This window comes from Peromyscus eremicus, chromosome 1 (genome assembly GCF_949786415.1).
Source record: "Peromyscus eremicus chromosome 1, PerEre_H2_v1, whole genome shotgun sequence".
Lineage (NCBI taxonomy): Eukaryota > Metazoa > Chordata > Mammalia > Rodentia > Cricetidae > Peromyscus > Peromyscus eremicus.
Window position 1 is genome coordinate 86,328,831 of NC_081416.1, and position 20,898 is coordinate 86,349,728.

The 20,898-nt window shown below is 38.2% G+C and overlaps 1 protein-coding gene across 1 annotated transcript in view; it reads left to right on the forward strand.

Moving 5' to 3' along the window:
• Positions 1-20,898, forward strand: part of Sox6 (SRY-box transcription factor 6) — a 507,780-nt gene that overhangs the window by 134,965 nt on the left and 351,917 nt on the right. The window contains exon 4 of the mRNA XM_059259600.1: positions 20,762-20,831. The gene's annotated coding sequence lies outside the window, so the exon portion shown is untranslated. The remainder of the gene's footprint in view (positions 1-20,761; positions 20,832-20,898) is intronic.

Below are 20,898 nucleotides of genomic sequence, written 5' to 3' on the forward strand. Positions count from 1 at the left end.
ATTTTTTACATGCTACATTATATTCAAATACATGTGTATACTAGCACTAATTTTATCCCCTTTAATGGACACTTTACTGGTTCTAGTATTTAGGTATTAACAATATTGTAGCAAATATCCCTGTGGAATATTGTGATTATGCACAAATGATATATGGGAAGTTTCTAGGCATTGAATTGTGGCTAAAGGTTATACATAGATTGAGATTTTATTTTATTTTTTTGGTCGGGTGGGGATGGGGTCTTATGTATCCAGGGCTGGCCTTGAACTCTATATAGCTGAGGTTGGCCTGAAACTCTGATCCTCCTCATCTACTTCCTAGGTCTTGGGCTTCAAGGATGTACCACTAGGCCTGGCCAGGAATTGACATTTTTTTTTTTTTGTTTGTTTTTTGTTTTTTGTTTTTCGAGACAGGGTTTCTCTGTGTAGCTTTGCACCTTTCCTGGAACTCACTTGGTAGCCCAGGCTGGCCTCGAACTCACAGAGATCCGCCTGGCTCTGCCTCCCGAGTGCTGGGATTAAAGGCGTGCGCCACCACTGCCCGGCCCGGAATTGACATTTAAATGGATGTGGTCAAATGTTTTTCCATAGTTGGTCTGTCAGTTTTTAACCCTAACATTACTATCAATGCCTCTTTCTCCACACCCTATACCACACAGTCGAAAATAGACCCCATTGTTTTAGTTTATATTTTTATTTTCAATTAGATTGTTTGTCTTATGTTTAAATGTCAGACGCTCATACGTTGTTCTTAAATTTTTATTTATAAAATATATTACATATATAGAAAGGTACACAAAACAAGAAGGTTTTTCTTTTCTTAAAAATTTTTTTGAGCTAAGTCTCATGTATTGAAGGCTGACCTAGAAATTACTGTGTAGCTGAGGCTGAGCTTGAACTCTTAGCCCCTTTTCTCTATCCCCCAAGAGCTGGGAATTCAGGAGTGTGCTACCACACCTGGATTTAAAAAAGGTGTTTTATCATGGGGAAAACATCTACATCCACTGCCTAGGAGAAGAGGCCTAGTGTTTTCAGCACCTTAAAACCCCCACCCCATCCAAAGATAAAATTGACATTGCCTTTCTTTTGAGGCAACAGTGTCTTTTATTTTCTTTATAGTCTCACCCTAGATCAGACATGCCTAATCAAGAAATTTTGCTTTGCTTATTTATATTTAAATATAAATAGAATTGTAGATTTCTGTCCTTTTTCGTCTAGATCTTTTCAATCCAACATTGTTTGTGAGAGATCCATTCTGATTTGTTCTCTGTGATGACAGTATGCTTTTTCGTCATTTTATAGTATTTCACTGTGTACTGGTGGCAGTTTATCCATTCTTGTGTTGGCCAACATTTCCAGTAAAAAGTAAAGCTTTCTCTCACATGTGCATAGGGAGAATCTGAGAGGTGGAGTTTCTGGATCCTAGGATGAGTTGTGTTCTTTACTTAGACACGAGTCTTTCCGCACTCCTACTGGTGGGATAGGAGGGCTCCTCTTGCCAGCTCCAGATCCCATCATTGCTGCTGTCAGTTTTTGTGACTGCGGCATTCTGGGGGCATCGTGGGACATCTTATGGTTTCAACTCTAGGTCTCAAAGTAGGACTGAATTTTAATAGCTTTTTACCATTTTGTAGGCCATTTAGAAGTCCTCCTTTATGAATTTACTTATTTTCTAACCTCTGTCTTATTCATTCATTTGCCTCACCTTTCTGACTTGGAACTCCAGATTGTGCTCTGGAGGGAAAACCAGTTCGTGATAGGTGCTTCCAAACAGCGGGTGGAGGCTGTGGCAGCAGCTGGGGCAGGCAGCCTTCAGGTGGTCACCTTCAGAGTGCAGGAGTGTTTACTGGGAGCCTGGGAAGATGGAAGAGCCTTGACTGGGTCACTGGTGCCTTCCTGAAGGAAGAGCCTAAAACCCTTGCTCTATAGAGGCTGAGATTTTTCCTTCAGGGGCATTTATACCCCTGGCTCCTGCTGAGCCTGTGCTGGGCTAACTCTCCAGGTACCTTCAGAGAAGGCCTGAAGAAGGTGGCAAGTGAGCAGCCAGGTGAGAGGAAACACTGTGGTCTGCACACTGCACTGGGCTAAGGAACCCTGACACTGGGACACCTGCCATTCGTTTCTCTAGAAAAATGCAGCATTTGAATAATTTGAAAGTGGTAATGGACTCTTGAAATACTTATGAGTACCTCTGTTTTACTGTTTCCCTTTGAAAGTTTTCACTCTTGAGCATCCAGAATGGACTTGGGAGTGTGAGAACTAGGCCAGTCTGGTTGCTGTTTTCTGTAAAGATGTCCAGTGGGACTCCTATCTCTCCTCATCACTTCATGGTGCCCACATTACTAAGCAACCGTGTAGCCTGCCAGGAGTCTGTGCTGCCTGTGTCTTCCTGTGGGCAGGTCTGGCCCACTACTGCTGCTCTCTAAGTCTGGCTCTCTGGCCTAGGAAGCCTGCTCTCTCTCTCTCTCTCTCTCTCTCTCTCTCTCTCTCTCTCTCTCTCTCTCTCTCTCTCTCTCTCTGTGTGTGTGTGCTTATGTGCACTCAACTTAAGAAACTATACATTCATAGACTGTTGGAACTTTATTGGACATTGCATTGAAACTTTAGGTTAATTTGGGGAGAATGACTCCTATAGAACTTTAAATCATCTACTCCACAACAAGTATAGGTCCCATAGCCAGTTTTCAAACTTACTCTCAAAGAATTTCACAGTTTATGATAAGGAGATTTTATATGACTTTCATTAAAAAGTTACTTAGATATTTGGTGTCTGTACTGGTATTTATATAAATGTACTCTTGAAATAGTTTTGATACAATTCTTCCTTTAGGATTCTTTTATAGTTTATATGTGTTACTTTTCTCCTGGCTGTGATGAAATACCTGACAAGAACAATTTCAGAGCGAAGTCTATTTTGGCCCTTGGTTTGAGGGCATAATGCACTATGGTGGGAAGACATTGCAGCGGGACCCCAAGGGGACTGGTGACATTGTGTCTGCAGTCAGGAAGTGGAGAGAGACAAATGCTGATGTTCAGCTCATTCTGTCCTTTTTTGTTCACTCAGAACCTCAGCTCATGGGATGGTGTGGATCCATGTTCAGGGTGGACCTTCCCTGCTCAGCTAAACCACTCTGGAAACTCCCTCACAGACACACCCAGAGGTGTGTCTTCTAGGGGTTGTAAATCTTGTCAAGGTTGACTGGCAAGACTAACCACCATAGGGTTAATGCGGTTTAGTGTCTTCTTTTCAGTGCTTACATTATCTGTTTATTTATTTATTTTTGCTTCTGTCAGTACTTACATTTTACATTTATTTATTTACTTTTGTCTTGCTGTGTTATTCAGTGCCATACCGAGAACAGAATAGGTGACCATGGTTATTCTTGTCATCTCTAAGTTGGGTGTGCCAGTCTAAAGAAGTCAATTAGTTCAGATTTGTTGATGATACTGGTTATATCTTTTTTTCCTAGTCTCTATATTGTAACAGCTGCAAAGAGAATTATTTAATATATAAAATTATGTAAATGAATGTAAAATTAAATTAAATTTTAATTTATTATTTGTGTGTGTGTATGAATGCATTTGTGTGCACAGGGATGAATGTACATCACAGTATGCACATTGGATGTCAGAGGACAACCTGTGGGAGTCTTTCCTCTCTTTCCTACTTGGATTGTGGGGACTGAACTCAGGTCACCAGTCTTGGTGGTAAGTGCCCTTATCCATTGACCTATCTCAACAGAAATCCCTTTTTTAATTAAAAAAATTAAGAGAAATTAAAAAAAATCTTTGATTATGTATTTGTTTACTCTTCCTTATATTTTTACTAAATTTAACTAGTAGTTTGGGACTATGTCATTAGACATACAAACAGCCCTGCTACATTATATTGGTGAATTGCCTTTTTATTGTTACTATTATGATTATCATTATTACTATTCTCTTCTTCCAGTGATTGTTTTTTACTTCAAGCCACTCTTGTCTGATGTTATTAGTGTTTGCTTTCGGCTAGTGTGTGTGTGCTGGTTTGACAATTCACTTTTTTTTTTGGTTAGAAATACCCTTTGTAAACTATATAGGATGACACTTTTTTTTAAAAATTGTAGTACTTTATTTCTGGGCATCTGAGGTCCCACACTCCAGCTCTACTGTGCTCTGAGCTCATGGCTCCATGTTTCTTCTCATTACTTGCTCTTGTCTGAAATACTGTTCATGCCACTTCATTGCTTTGTGTCTTGTTTGCCTTCCCATTAGAAGGTAAACATAGACTTTCACCTGGTTTCTTTATGATCTGTGTATCACTGAGTGGATACACATTTAAAAATTATGACAAAACAACTAATTAGTTGCAAATTTCTCTTTACCTATTTGTTTTGAGATTTTCATAGACAGTAATGTGCACAGAAGATCCTTAGACCAAAATCCGTTTAGTCTGGGGTTTCCTGAACGTATGTGATCACAGAACCATTCTGAGTTCCCTTGTGTACTAGGTGCATTCCCTTATAGAGTCCTCATGGCTACTCTTGTTCCTTCAGGGAAGGTCAAGTGTGTGTGATGGGATCTGTGTGAGTCACAGAAATGTGATTACTTATTGTCTGGTATCTTATAGAAAGTTTGTTGACAATAGTTGCAAAAAAATTGTTAAACACTCACTATTTTGTAGGCTCTTTTATGTAAGTAATCTTTTTTTTAATCTTCCCTTTGAGACCAGGTTTCTCTATGTAGCCCTGGTTGTCCTGGAACTTGCTCTGTAGACCAGGCTGGCCTCAAACTCATAGAGATCTACCTGCCTCTGTCTCCTGAGTGCTAGAATTAAAGGCATGCACCACCACCATCAGGTGGATAATTTAAAAAACAAACAAACAATGGTGTTTTGCCTGCATGAGGGTGTCAGGTAACCTGGAATTAGTGTTAGACAGCTGTCTGTGAGCTGTCATGTGGGTGCTGGGAATTGGACCCGGGTCTTCTGGAAGAGCAGTCAGTGCTCTTAACCACTGAGCCATCTCTCCAACCCACTGGCTTTCTCTGTGTAGCTTTGCGCCTTTCCTGGAACTCACTCTGTAGCCCAGGCTGGCCTCAAACTCACAGAGATCTGCCTGCCTCTGCCTCCCCAGAGCTGGGATTAAAGGCATGCGCCACCACCACAAAGCTAGGATAATCTTAATGATCCTAAAAATCTCTTTGAGGTAGATAAGATTATTTTTATATTACAGAGGAGAAAACTAAGATGCTGAGGAGAACGTTAACAGTTTAAAGAGCTTCAACATTGTGAAATGAACTTAAATATTTAAACACAACAGTGACAGTTGCTACCATTTGTCAAACTGTTTGATGTAGTGCGAATCCTGTTTGGTCTTAATAATAAAAACCTGGAGTCAGATATCAGGGTGAAAGCGGAAAGATCAGAGAAGCAGAGCAGCTAGCCACTAGAGAGACTTCTTACCTCTACCTAATCCTCACACCAAAAGGGAGTGAGCTCCTGTCTCCTCCCACCTTATATTCCTCTCTCTGCCCAGTCATATCACTTCCTGTCTCCACTAGTGCTAGGATCAAAGTTGCGTGCCACCACTGCCTGGCTCTGTTTCTCTTCTAGACTGGATCAATCTTGTGTAGCCCAGGGTGACCTTGAACTCCTGATCTTCCTGCTTCCTCCTCCCCAGTGCTGGGATTAAAAGTGTGTGCCACCACTGCGTGGCTTCTATGGCTTACTAGTGGCTTAGCTCCACACACTGATCTTCAGGCAAGTTTTATTTGTTAGATCACAAACAAAATATCATCAGAGTTTCATGCTAGGGATCAAACTGATTGCTGCCCTTCTACATAATCTCAGTGTCAAAATCATGAGATATATTTGTGGTGTGCCATTCATAGATGAGGAAACAAAAGTTACTCACCTCTGGGAACAAGAGAGGTTCAGTAATTTTGGTCATTAAATCAAAACTTCACTATACACAATAGAGGCTACACAACATGCACATTCCCTGTGTGGCTGCCTAGGGCTCCAGATGAAAGCTATAACAAGCATTCAGTGCTGCATCTAGAAGGTAGGCTTTTGAATATAGGCAATGGAGCTCCTATTACTAGTTAAGGAAATGTCCTGCATGTTAATACAGTCCAGAAAAAGTCCTGAATATTGGTGAGGATTGTGAACTTTGCAAATGTGAACTCCATTTGGAACTGTATACTTTTTCAGGGTCTTTATGGTTGTTTTTTTATTCAGCACTATGAAAATTTCAAAAACTAAAAACTAGAAAGAAGAGAATGAACCTTACCCCTTTTCCAAAGCCAGGAGCAGCCTTAGTTAACAGCTCAATAGTTCCTTTTAGCCTCTTGTTTAAGCACAGGATATATTTTTCTTTAAGGTATGTAAATATAATCTGTATCCTTGTTTTTGCTTGTGTGTGACACTAGCATATTGTTGAGTTATTGGCTAGGAGTCTAAATAAAAATTTTAATAACTAAATAATTTTATGCATTGTGAATAGACTGTGTTTTACTTAAATATGTGATCACAGGTGGCTTCAAATTCCTCTCCTTGCCATTTCATCTCCTTTTCTTCTGAATTTTAAATCATAAGAATAATCATGCTCACATCAAAACAGACTTCCTGGAAACATAGTTTTCCAATTTCCTTCAGCCTTTTTGTAAAGGGTTAATCATTTATAATGTAAGTAGATAAATGTATGATGTAGGTGTGTCATATTTATATACATACATAGGCACTGAATTTACTTAATAAGGTAAATTTAATAATTTAATAGCACTATTTCAACCTATCATTTATCTTTTCTAGTGTTATTTTGAACTTATGATTTGTCCTAAAAAATAACTTGTGCTTGAGTCTTAATTTAATCTTTACCCAATTTTTAATATATTTAAAATGAAAGAGACTTTTTCTCTGATTCTATGAGAAATGAGTACCCATGCATGTAAATAATTTGGGCAGTATGGGAAGAGAGAGAGGAAGAGGAGCAGAAGTCATGCTACCAACACTTATCAAAACCTTTTCCTGAAGAGTCCTTTGTTTTTATTTATGCATATATTTGCAAACTCAAACATATAGCACTACTCAGGATTGGTTCCCTGTGTATCCTTCTTATATTAATGTGCATTTATATACACAAGATAGTTTGTTTTTATGTTAATGGAACACATTATGGCTTGGCTTCTTCAGTCTCCTTCCTTTTCTATAGCTATGGCTATCTTTTTTTCTGATAAATATAGCATTTAAATGTGTGTCCCAGCTTTAATGCCTGCACTGTACTCTGTTCTGAGCACAGATCTTACTCAGGTCTGCTTCAACAAGTTATTGCTGGCTCCCAGTCACTTACTGTTAGGAGCAACACTGTGAGTGTTATGCATTATTATCTTTACCCTCTAGTTTAACACTTTACTTAGGAAAGAGACAAACAAGATTCTTTATAGCAAAGGACATCTCCATTTAAAATTTATGTGTATTAGAACCAGGATCTTTTGCTTTTTATATCTTTCCACATTTGAATTTTTGCCATTGATGATACGTATAGTGAATGTAAATCTGTCAAGTTGTCTTCTGGAAGGCACTGTTGTTCTCACCAGTTAACAAGAGGGACCAGTTGTCCTTATGTCCATGAATGTCACATTTTGAAAATTAGTGTGATGTTGGGCATTTTTAAAGTTGCTATTTTGTTTTGTCATTTGTAAATACTTACCTCTGCAACATATTTTTCCCCATTTTCTTAATGATTTTTGGAGCTTTTACCATTCCTCTTCGTCATACTGTTCCAAACATACATATTTAAAAAACTGTGGTTTGTCCCTTCATTATATTTATATAGAAATTAAACAATGAAGTTACAATTTGTATTAATATTTATTTAATATTATTTAATATTATTTAATAGCATGCTTAGATTATCACTCTGTAAGATTATACAAATCATCATCTAGGTTTTTCTGATAGATTATCTATGGTTTTCATTTTTACATTATAAAAAACCCATATGGAATTTGCTTTAGTGTGACATGTGAGGTAGGGATTCAATACTGTTGTTTTTTTTCTTGAATAGATACTTTCTCAGGATCATTTGTTGAATGGTTTATTTTCCTTTACTAACTTGAAGTGTCAGCATGCTAAGTTCTTATACATATTCATCTTTTAAAAGCTACTCTGTTGTTCATTGGTCTGCTAGTGAATTTCTGTACCAGTAATACCTTCTTCAGTTGTACTCTAGTAGTATTTACACTAGAGGTTTTAAACCTAAGGCTCATGCATATTATTTTCTTCTTGGGAAGATATTAAACTTCATTTTTTAAAAATCACCTAAGATTTAAGCCATTTATTTGAGCACAAATATAACATCCATGACCAGAGGATATTCTGCTTTAGTTTCTTTAAGTCTTCATATTACGTATGCCATACATATGTTTTAAAATTTTACTTTTGATTTTTTTTTAAAGAAGAATGACTGGAGGCTGTGGATGTAGCTAGGTGGTAGAGTGCTTGCTTAGCATGTACAAAGGTTCCAGGTCTATCCCAGAAGTTACTCAGAAACGGAAGCAGTATGGAGAAGGCTTGGGTGGGCTGACATGTGTCCTTGATATATTATCTGTCTTGAGGAATTATGGGAGCTGAAAAGCAGGGCTGGGGTCAGTGGACACAGATGACAGCATTTAGAATCTCTTAAAAGGAGTTCTTAGCATAAGAACCAAAAAGCTTTGAAGGGGCTGGGGTCATAGATGCTAAACAGCATTGTTTATGGGACAGGAAGTGAGCATGAGGTTTGAAATGAGACTTAGTTGAGTTTCAGCACTGACCACAGCACCTGCTGAGAAGTGAATGTTTAATCTTGTTGATATCCCAGGTCTTTTATTTATACAGTGGGATAGTAATCCCTTCTTATAGGCCATTGTGGAGATTCGCTCGGAAATAGGACATCAGCTGAACTATGTGTGGGTGATAGAATTTGTTTCGTATTTGTCCTCCTTTCTTTATAAAACGTGTTTGTTTATCTATCTGTCTGTCTATCTATCTATCTATCTATCTATCTATCTATCTATCTATTTATCTATCATCTATCTATCTGTCTGTCTATCTGTCATCCATCTGTGGTGTGTGTGTGTGTTTGTGTGTGTGTGTGTGTATGTGTGTGTGTGTGTGTGTTTCAGGGGACAATATGTGGGAGCTAGTCCTCTTCTTCCACTGTGTGGATTCCCGGGATTGAACTTGGGTCCCCAGGCTTGGTGGCAAGCACCCTTACTCACTGAGCCATCTTGCTGGCACTAGTTGTCTTTCTTTCTTACCATCAATTCCCCAGAATAAGGGATGATGGGGATGACATTAGATCTAGGCTAGGACATTGGAGAGCTTAGGACAAATCCATCTTTTCAATTTAAAAAAAGTTTTGCCAATTTCTGGCCTTAGCATAGTAACATCAGAGACAGAATGATGTAGAGTAGGCAGGGCATTTTTCTTGTACACACACACACACACACACACACACACACACACACGCACATGCACGCACACATGCACACACACCACTGTTCCATCAAATCTCGTTTGGAGAAGGAGTCAGCAAGACAAAGTGAAACAAGGAAAATTTCTGGACAGGAAAAAGGAATTGGCAGTTTTGGGGCCTGGGGAGATGGGAGGGTGCTAGCACTGGAAAAATGTGTTTAAGCCCAAGCTGTTCCTGCTCCCGTTTGAACTAAGTACAAAATACCTTTTGTCAAGTGAGTTAAGTGTAAAGGTAAAGGACTGAAACTCATTGCTTACCATCCCATTTTACAGATGAAACAACAAGAGACATTTCTTTTCACCTTGGAGTGAACATAGCCTAGCAATTGTAAACTTGGACTTAGCATGCAAGCTCTGCCACCAACCTCTTGTAGGGCCTTCTTTAAGCCACATGTTTGCTTCCTTAACCATGATTTGCACCTCAGAGGTGGGGCAATCCTGTGAGATGCCAGGTTGGGTTTCCTCTGTACTTTACAATGAGACCCTTAAGCTATTTTGAAACTATAGTGAAGGGGTAAGTGGATCTCTCCATGATGCTTGTTGCTGTGTTTTGAGAGTGGGCAAATGACTTGTTTAGACTGGGGAGGACTGGCTCACAGTGTGCAGCTAACCTCCAGTGAGTCTGCAGTGGTTAGTCACTCAGCACATTACTGCTATGACAGCATTTCCAGGGGCCTCAGCTCTGGGGTCCTGTTGCCCTTAAGTCATTCTTCTTTAAAAAGTATTGTCTGTAGGGCTGAGGAAATGGCTCCATGGGTAAAGTGATTACTGAGTAAGCATGAGGACCTGAGTTCAGATCCTTAGCACCTGTATGAAATCCAGGCATGGCACTACATACTTGTGATCCCAGCACTGGGAGGTGGAGACATGTGGGCCCTTCACTAATTAGCAGTTCTAGCCTAGGCATTGAGCTCCAGGTTCAGGGAGAGACCCTGTTGCAAACAATAAGGTGGAAAGCAATAGAAAAAGGTACCAAACCTTGACGTCTGGCCTCTGCACAGGCGCCTAAACACACTCAAGTTGGTGGATTTACCAGCCAGCATGTCATCTGTATAATTTGTGACTTGGACACATTTTAGCTGAATCTCAGAGTAAGGGCAGAGAAGAGATGCATATGTGAAAGCTGTGCCTCATGCAGAAGTCAGAGTCTTACCTCTGATTGTCACAAAAACTGGGAAAAGGACAGCAATATTCACATTCTAGAATACACGTTCTTTATCAGAGAACATAGGCTCTACAGTTTATATTCTGCCTTCCTTACTGGATGCTTCTACACTGCTGCGGCAACTTCTTCCCCATCTATGAGTACCTCGATGTCATCAGTTCTACTCGAGTTACTTGTGCTTCTCCAGGGCTTAGCATGGTGCCCAGCAGAAAAAGCATGCACTGCCCAATGAGTAACTGACACACTCAAGAAATTGGGCTCTTAATAACCCAAGTTACTAAATCTTTGTTTTTCTAATCTCTCCCCTTTTAAATTTCTGCCATGAATTTAGAAATGCTTAAAACATATAAAGTGCCACATCCATGCTACACAGCAAGTTCAGACCACATTGGCCCTCTGTACTCATGTAAGTTGTTCTGGTTGGTGTCCAGTTGATAATGCAACTGTTATTTTTGTAATCATCCTAAGTACATATTTGCACAACAGGCGGTGTCAACTCATCTTAGTGTTATTTGCCTGATACTTTCAATTACCAAGCTCCATTACCCAAGTCATTATTTGTGGTTAAGAGGGAGTGGTTCTGAGAGCGGCAACAAGAAGTTTCTTAAAATGAGGATCAAACTGACCCTTTTAAGATGTCTTTAAATGTATCTTGGTTTAACTGCCTTGGTGCAAAGAACAGCCCTGGCTGACTTGTTTTCACTGGTGTACTCTTTAGAAAACAGCAGGCTGAATGAAGTGATGTCTGCACATTTCAGGTATCCTGTATTTATTTGCAAGATTTTGTACATTATTGTTATTTTCAGTGTTCTGCCTCTCCATTCTTTTTTCTTTTTCTTTTTTCTTTTCTTTTTTTTTTTGCCTCTCCATTCTTACCAGTGAGTATAATTCAGGAAGGGAAAGCTGAGTAGGGGAAGAAATCCTCTCCACCAATGTGAGACTTTTAGCTACAGATTTTATTATAAGAGGAGGAACTCAGGTCTCAGTTGCAGGAGCTCTGGAATTGAGCTTTACTGTTATGACTCCTCAGAGATCCTTGTCCATGCCACACACCCATGGGTTCTCAGATATGCTAACCAAATTCCTGTATCTTTACCTCATATTCAAAGAAAAAACAGCCCACCCAGTAATAGCTAAGATCTCTAAGTAAAGCCTAGGTCTAGTTTCCAATTCCAGTTTACCATCAGGGAAATACCTCATAGCTTAAACATAGAAAGACCCGCTGGGTGGTGGTGGCACACATCTTTAATCCCAGTATGGACCCCAGGCGATCTCTGTGAGTTCGAGGCCAGCCTAGTCTACAGAACAAGATCGAGAACAGGCACCAAAACTACACGGAGAAACCCTATCTTGAAAAAAACCAAAAAAACCCAAAAAAACAAAACAAAACAAAACCCAAAAAAAACCAACCCAAAAAACAAACAAAAACAAAAAACCAAAAAACCCTCCCAAAACCAAAAACCAACAAATAAACAAATAAAATAAAATAAGTAAAATAAAAAGACCCAAATCACTAAGTGTCTTCAATAAGATAAAAATTTTGAAAATTTACTGAAGTTTTTGTGATCTTACCCATGTGCAATACACTGGCTTTTCAGCCTAGCAGGTCTTGAATATTAGCATGGTAGAAAGTACCTGGGGATAATGCATAAAAATAGGTTCCTGGGCAAACCATGATGTAGGACCACACAGTTGTGTATGGATGGGCCTAATCTTTTTTTTTTTTTAAATCTTATTTTAAGAAACACTCTGGCTTTTGTTTTACCAGTTCTACTCACATAAGACCTTCTTCGCTGCCTTTTGCTTTTATGTGGCACACATATGCCCGAAACCACATAGACCGTGAGGAGATAAGGAGAAAGGTGATACTTTATAAACAGGAGGTTGAGGATAGCTCAGTGGTAGAGCACTTGCCTAGCAAGCACAAAGTTCTGAGTTCTGTCCCCAGCTCAAAAACAAAAGGAATGGAAAACTCTGTCACAATAGGTATTTCAAAGAAGTGTATTCAATAAGAAAAGTAAAGGGAGGTAAAGATAAAAAGTGTAATGTTTATTGAATGAAGAAATTATAAAATATATCCAGGGTTCTTTTTAACCCATTAACAATGCTTGGTTCTGCTGGAATGGCCTTGCTCTTTTATGTTGCAGTCATAAAGTATGGGGAATTTTTCTGTAGTCAGTGCAAACGATTTAGGGACAAAGTCACATGATGAATCTAGAAACAGCTCTTGAAAGCTTGTGGTCTGTATTTTGATCTTGGATTGTAGTGATAATCTGCCTTTGTAAGATGCCCTTAAAGAGACATACTTTCTTCTTCTAAACAACCTCCTTGTTCTTCCTGTGAGTACTGATTTGTGCCCACTGTGCTTGTCCACAATAACTTAAAGAGCAATACAGTGCTGTTGGCTGTGTAAACATGTCACACTTAGGCAATCCTAGTTCTGGTGTACAATTCAGCTGCACAGCTTGGCAGAGGTGAACCATGGACCTACATTGTGCAATATCAGTTCCTTTTGTCCCAAGGAAGCTCACCGATTCAGTCAGACTAGCTGGCCATCTAGCCTTCAGGATTTCCTGTCTTTTTCCCACACCCCAGCACTGGGAGTACAGATATGAGCCACTGTGGTAGTTTTCACCTGGGTTCTAGGACCTGAACTCATGGCAATACTACCCACCAATCCATCCTACAACTTTCAACTTCTAGGGTGGCATAAGAGTTCTTTCGATAATCTCCTTAACAAGCATTCAGCTTAGACTGGACACATTTTTTGTTGTTTTGAGACAGGGCTGGTTGTCTTGGAAATAGCTCTGTAGACCAGGCTGGCCTGGAACTCACAGAGATCCACCTGGCTCTGCCTCTAGAGTGCTGGGATTAAAGACCAGGCCACCACCACCAGGCAGACTGACCACCTTTTATTTTATGAACAAATTATTCCATTGTTTTAAAAAATATTTTTCTTGGACTTAACTAAAATTGACCACTTTGTGATTTCTACCCAATAGCATTATTCTTTTGGAAAGAGAAAAGAAAAAGTACCTCTTAATTAGTACTTACAATATCATAATTGCTGTACTCAATTTCCTTCCCTTTTCTTTGTTGACTTGAAAATATTAAACTAGTTGTTTTTCTCTTAGAGCAGAGTGGAGTTTTAGAGTACGTGAGCAGTTATCAAAAAGTGGCCTGCAAAGTAGAAACCCTCAAGTGCCCTTGTCTTCCAAGTCAAAACCACCTTCATCTTACTGTAGAGTTGTGTTTTCTGTGTTCCCTAGACTGGCCTGTATGGAAGCAGTCCCTGAACGTGAGCCTGATGAAGTTACATCCTTTACCAGAGGATCTTAGGAGGTGTCTTAGAGACACAATACAGAACTCATTTCTAATCACTAATGATAAAAATAAAAAAAATAAGAAGGACAAAGTTGTTTAATTTTATACCTGAGTAAAAATTATTGATTTTATTAATTATTTAGTATTGTTTTAATACTCTGAAGTTGGAAGTATGCATAGAGTGCTCACACTGCAATATTCATATCTCCAGGGTTATGGGCATCATGAGGAAAGTCATAGTGTGCATGAACATGTTTTGGTGCAGTATAGTCTCGAAAGCACAGCTAACAGGACAAACAATGGCTATGTCTGGCCCTTGGCAGACACAGCTTAAAAAAATGAGCAGTGAGCTTACTCATTTTAGGAAATGCAACTTAAAAAAGAAGAAAGAAAGAAAGGAAAGAAGAAGGAAAGAAAGCCAACTGACACTATTCTTTGTTAGAAAAATTCAGTCTTTCAGGAGAAAATTAATAGTTTGGAAAACCTGTATCTACCACAATGAACTTGAAAGCTTTCCAATAGGTTTAAAAACATTTCCGGTAGAATTGGTAGAAATATTAGAAAATGTCATTTTAAAACTATTATATAGTAAAATATGTGTAACACGAATCTTGAAAAGTCTTATTAATAAAAAATAAACCTGGAGCCAGGCATTGGGGTGAACACTGAAAGATCAGAGAAACAGAACCAGCCACAGCTAACCTCACCTTGCCAATTCCTCAGCCGATTTCGTTTCCTCAAACTGGAAGCCTCTGTGTCCTCATCCGAATGGATCTCAGCTGAACTGTTGCTCAAAAGCCCAAAAGCTTAACCAGCTCTAGTTCCTGGTTTTCATGCCTTTTATACCTTTCTGCTTCCTGCCATCACTTCCTGGGATTAAAGATGTGTGTCACCATGCCTGGCTGTTTCCAGTGTGGCTTTGAACTCACAGAGATCTGGATGGATCTCTGCCTCCAGAATGCTAGGATTAAAGGTGTGTGTGTGCCATCATTTTCTGGCCTCTATGTCTATCTAGCGGCTGTTCTGTTCTCTGACCCCAGATAAGCTTATTAGGGTGTACAATATTTTGGGGGGCACAATATATCACCACAAATATGTCAGTGTTTGGGACGTCTGTGTAACTCAGTGAATGAGCCACTACTTTTCAAATGAGTGAATGAATTTACAGTCATGAACGTCCAAAAGACCCAGGTGAGGACCAGAGGGCTTGAAGTCAGAGGGTACAAAAAGTATATTGATGTTCAGGTTTTAGATTCCGTGTTGCCCTTGTCCTTTGAGAAATTGTTACTTGTCAGTTTTTGATATAGATCAAAGAAAAATAGTCACAATTATCTGGAAAGGCTGCAAAACACTGTGCCTCTTTCCAAGTATGTATCTTTGTAAAAAGGGCTACTTTTCACTGTTGTCGCCAACCAGCCTGTCAACAGATTGACATTAGTGGCACCCAGGAGAACATAGCTGTCTTTTAGGGAAGAAAGCATTTAAGAAACTTACAAAAATGAGAAACAATGATTTTCATTAACTATTATACTGCTGCATAGTAGATTTATCATTGCTATTTTAAATAAAATACTTTAAAAACTAAGTTTCCGTTTCTATCATAATGAATACTTCAAATTATAGCACTAGCCTTTGGGGACTTATAGTAAAATTTAATGACTATGAAGGAGTCCTGACATCCAGGGGTTTGACTACTAATGGAGTAGCCAATGTCTTTAGAATATGAGAGCATCTTAATGTTGTCTGGTTCTGTGCTGCTCAGTTATCTTCTCTGATTGCTTTTCTAACATCCCTTTTGAGGCGGGACAGGTACTGAAATACTGTTGACCATGTAGATTGAGCAGCACAGTAGACTGAGTAGCTAATTGATCTGGCTTCATTAATAAACGTCTTTGGAACTCTTTAAGAATAGAAATCCCATTTCACTAGAGAAGAAGGCTCTTCTAGGGAAGGGTGCTGCACCAGCAGAAAACAAGGTCTGCAGCTCCGTAGAACAGCACCTGAAGTTGACTTCTAGCCTCTATACATGTGTGCACAGGTTCATGTGTACCTGTATACACATGAACACTCCCAATACCACACTTGGGTATCAGTTCTTTTGAAAGTAAAAAAATCATAGTGTATTTGTATAGCTAAATTCTGCAGTACTTTTTATGATTATTAAAAAACATTAAATGCATAAAGCTAAGCCTTGTAGAGTTTAGCCTCATAAAACTATGAAGAAAAAGGTTTTTTGTTTTGTTTTGTTTTAACTCCATGTAGTTGAAGTGTGCGTGTGTAGCAAGATAGTAAAGGTTTTAATGTAAATTCATATCTCCAGAAAATACATTAGATTTGCACACAGATTATTGCAGATATCTTAATATCTCAGTTTTTATTTTGAAATGTAAAAGATTAGCACTGAGGAAAGAAATGTTTTGAAGGCAATTGGTTTAACTCAGTGATTCACTACATATAACATTGTCAAATCAGTGACAAATCTACAAAGTAAAATTCTTTACTTCATCAATTTGCTATAATTTAATGTAAAGGTGAACAGAATTTTGTTTACAACTTTTTTTTTAAAGCACTTTACTGGCTCTCAGGATTGGAAGGTCATTTAATGTAACTGCCTAGTTGATGTTTGAACCTTCTTGCTAAATCAAACGATAAAGAAAAAATAAAGGAGTGTTAAAAAAGAAATGGGTGTGGCCTAGAGACAGAACTTTATGTAGGATTAAAAAATTTAGCCTGAGAGCTTTTAAAGTTGTAATTATATGGGGAGGTGCCCTGTGTTTTTATTTGCTGTTTACCTTTGATCTGTCAGCTATTTTTGGCAGAATGGGACAGGCTTTTTTGAGTGTTCATGGTTTCTTTATTTGATGTTCAGATACTGTCTGAAGTTGCTTGGTAACTCTGAGTTTCTATTTTTTCTAAAAACCCCTAATATTAACACTTGACTTTTGTTCCTAGACTAATAGCAAGTTATCATGTATCTGATTTCTTTTGAATGTGTAAATAACAAACTGGATTTTAGAAGTAGTTTTGCTGTTTTTGCATCTGTTAAACATGTTACATAAAAAAACCCCAAGTAACACCAATCTGCAATAGTAACAATAACAATAAATATGAACTTGGTGACCATTACTTAACATAAAAATTTCTGTGAAATTGTACTTTGTAAAATTTGAATACATGGACATATATTTGATTTTCACATATGTGCAAATAGGCATTTGGTTTACTATAAATTTGTTTTTAGTATATAAATTGTTTTTATTCAAAAATATATTCTGGCAACATTATGTCAGTAAATATAAAATTTACATCCTAATTTTAAATGGTTACAAAGTAATGTTTCTGTGTCATAATTAACTTTTCCAACCAGTAGGTTCTTTTTTATTTTTCACTATTATAAAAATGTTACAGTGATAATACATATTACATGGGCTGTATCTTTTCATGTGTTTGTGATTGGTTCTTCTAGGATAATTGTTAGACAATTTAAAGGATACAGACATTTGCACTAACACTGCTAAATTTCTGTTCTGAAAGTTATCCCAATTTATAGTCCAATTCATGATACATGAATGTTCCTATTTATCTACTTCCTCACCAGTACTATTTGATCCAGTTTATAAAGCATTTTTCTAGTATTATGGGTAAATGTTTTACTTATAGCTCTCTGGTTATAAGATTAATACTTTAATATTTTAATATTAACATTTTTGTATTATTGGATATTGGTATTTCTTCACTGTACCCTTTCCTTCAGATTTTTCATGATCTTTTTATGTTGAAGTATACTAATAAAATTTAAAATTTAGCTTAGAATGTGTGAAGGGTTGACAAATATAAGGTAGGGAGCAGGTTACCACTGTGTAAAATGTAAAAGTCTATGATAGAAGTTTTGAAGGGGAAGACTTTTAAAAATTCATTTCTGTGTTTTTACACTCCAGTGTGATCCCTGACCCATCGCACTATTTGCTGAGTGAGTGACTAGGCAGAGGTTTGGGTAGTCTGTGGGGACTAGGTCTTCTGGGGATTCCCTTGATTAAACAGTTTGTGGTTTTCTTGGGCATTTCCTCTAGATTTTCTCACTTCTGTGCTGCCCTCAGGACCAAAGTGTCTACTTGTACTTTTGGAAATGTCTTCTTTAGCCTAATCTGTCCTAGATCTCAAAGGAATAGCTTATAGAAAGTGCAGTGTGTGCTGGTTGTCGCGCTGGGTCTCTTCTAACATGTTACTTCTTTATGCCTGCTTTCTATGTTTGAGGAAATTGAAGCATTTTTGTTGTTGTTGTTTATGACAATGAATTATGTGATGTTAGGAATATATACTCTCTTCCAATTATTTGCTCTGGAATTTACCAATAGTGTAAGTCAATCAGCAGTCTGACCAGGAGATACCTCTATTCACATGTAGCAAGACATGTGAATGCATGTCTGCAATGATTTGACAGATGAAATATAGAGAATTTCCTTTAATGTATATGTATATTAGAATATATTTTTGCCTCAAATGTCTGGAATCTGGTTTGTTCCAAGTTTTAAAATATTTCAGAGTTAGAAATAAACTCTGTAAACAGCTCAATGATTGAAAAGTTTCATTCTTATTAGCCACAATATTTTCTAGTTGCTTTTTTATGCCTCCACATTGTTTACATGACAGTGAATTATGCTTCTCTCATAATTGCAGTTTATGCCTTTAAAAAATAGTCACCAGAGAAATAAGGTATGATATATATTTTTTAAAAATATATCATATTTTTTTTAAAACTGCATAGGTTTTTTTGATTTCTAGCATTTTGCTGCAGATTCTTTCTTGAGAAACTTAATTTCTTTCCCTCAAGAACTGATTGAACCCAGAGCCTCAGACATGCTAAGCAAATGCTCTTTCACTGAGCTGCATTTTCAAGCCCTCTTTTTAGTGTCCCTGCTGAGGCAGGGGCTCATTTGAACTCACTCTGTAGGCCAGGCTGGCTTTGAGGGTGCAGCCCTCCTATCTCAGCTGTCCCAGTAGCTGGGATCCAGACCTGTGCCACTGGAGTTGAATCTAAGTGATATCTTCATAAAGAAGTAAGGGGATCCCTACAAAAAGAAAATAAGCTCCATCACCCCGCCCACCAAAAGCCAAATACTCTGCTGCTTTGGGGTAATTCATGTTGAATGTCTAGATAGGGTCATTGTATTCCAGGTAACATTGCACTCCTGGTTCCTAAAATGTCTGATGTCTTGAAGCAGGGAAGGGTAAACTACCAAGCATGAGTGATAATGCTGTCTCCCTGGACAGACTCGTATATTTCTCCCCTCCCTGGAAGTCACATCACATAGTTGCTGAACAGTGGTGAGCATAGTAGGGATGACCTGAGGCACAAGTTTCTTCAAAAGCATGTCATGAAGAAACCCAGTGATGCTCTAATCCATAGTTCTCAACCTTCCTAATGCTGTGACCCTTTAATACAGTTCCTCATGTTGTGGTAACTCCCAACCATAAAATAATTTTCATTGTTACTTCATAACTGTCATTTTGCTACTGTTATGAATCATAATGTCAGTATCTAATATGCAGAATATCTGATATATGACCCCCAAGTTGAGAAACACTGCTCTAACCAAACCCTCCTCTGCTCAAATGCCAGGCCTCCACCATCCATCTATCCTTGATTGATAATTTTTCATGATCCCTTAGGTCAAAGTGTACTTTAGGTGCTGTGGAAGGGCAGAATTAGATATTTCCTTTGTTTTCCACGCCACTTATTTTCAGATGCTCACCTTTACTTTAATCTATTATGATATTTGTGGTGATTGTGGTGGTTCCTGCAACGATATTGACCACATTTTTCTTCGTTTTCTGGAATGAATTTTATTTAGACCTAGTTTGTTCTAACTTGTGTGTTTGCCATCTATATTTTTAAAGTTGCAGAATGAGTCAAACTCATCCCTAGAGTCCAGGAAAGTTTCTGAGCTAAATTAGTAACTCAAGTTCCATCATTACTTTCATTTGAACACCACTCATCAGCGTCCTCACATTCTGGAAAGAATACAGCTTCTGTAACAGAGTTCCTTTGTTTTCATGGAACCCAAATGTGCTTTATTTAGGCCAAACAATAAAAACAAACGACCTAACTACTTTCCAATGCATGGTGGCTCTAGAGGGAGGAAACCGTAGATATTTAGAGGCATAAGTGACTCATTGTGCTAGTGTAGTTTTTATAAAGCCGGCTCTGCATGTTTGAACTACATCTGCTACTTCAGTGTATACTAAAGTGTGTGCAGCACAAGAATGCTGGGGAGAACTGTGACCCATTCAGGAGGTACTGTGTACAGCTTCAGCAGCCAGCAGTTCACCCCTCAGCATAGAGCAAAACCTGCAGCTTTTCTTATTAATTCTACCTATGTGACATTTCTCTTGAACATAGTCCCAATGAAGTGAATTCTTTTTAACCTTCAGGATAAGTGAAGCCTGTTTTTCAAATGTAGCTTGTAAGTTTCATTTCCCCCTTCTGAAAAAAAATTTCCTTTAGTTTTCACTCAGACTTTTAAACACCTCCGTTATTGCTGATGGTTTTTAGAAAAAGCCGTTGTGGATGGAGGTGTTGTATTTTTTCGATATAGAACAATGACATAATTGTTGCTTTCGACGTGAAAGTCTTGGCAGAGTTCTTAGAGAAGGTGAGGACGCTGACTCTGTTTGAATGTTGCTGCTCTTTGCCAGAATGTGCAGTTCTTCAACAAAGCATACAAATGCACTTTACTTATGCTTTTTCATTTCATTTTTATCCAATTTTTTAGGTCACTTTCATGAATTCAAAGGCGATTTACCAGTGACTTCTGGGTGCTGGGGTGATCCTCGTGTGTAATTGTGAGTATTGATTCAGTCTTTACTTTTCTCATTATATAAAGGAAAAGTCACGGTTTACAAACAAATC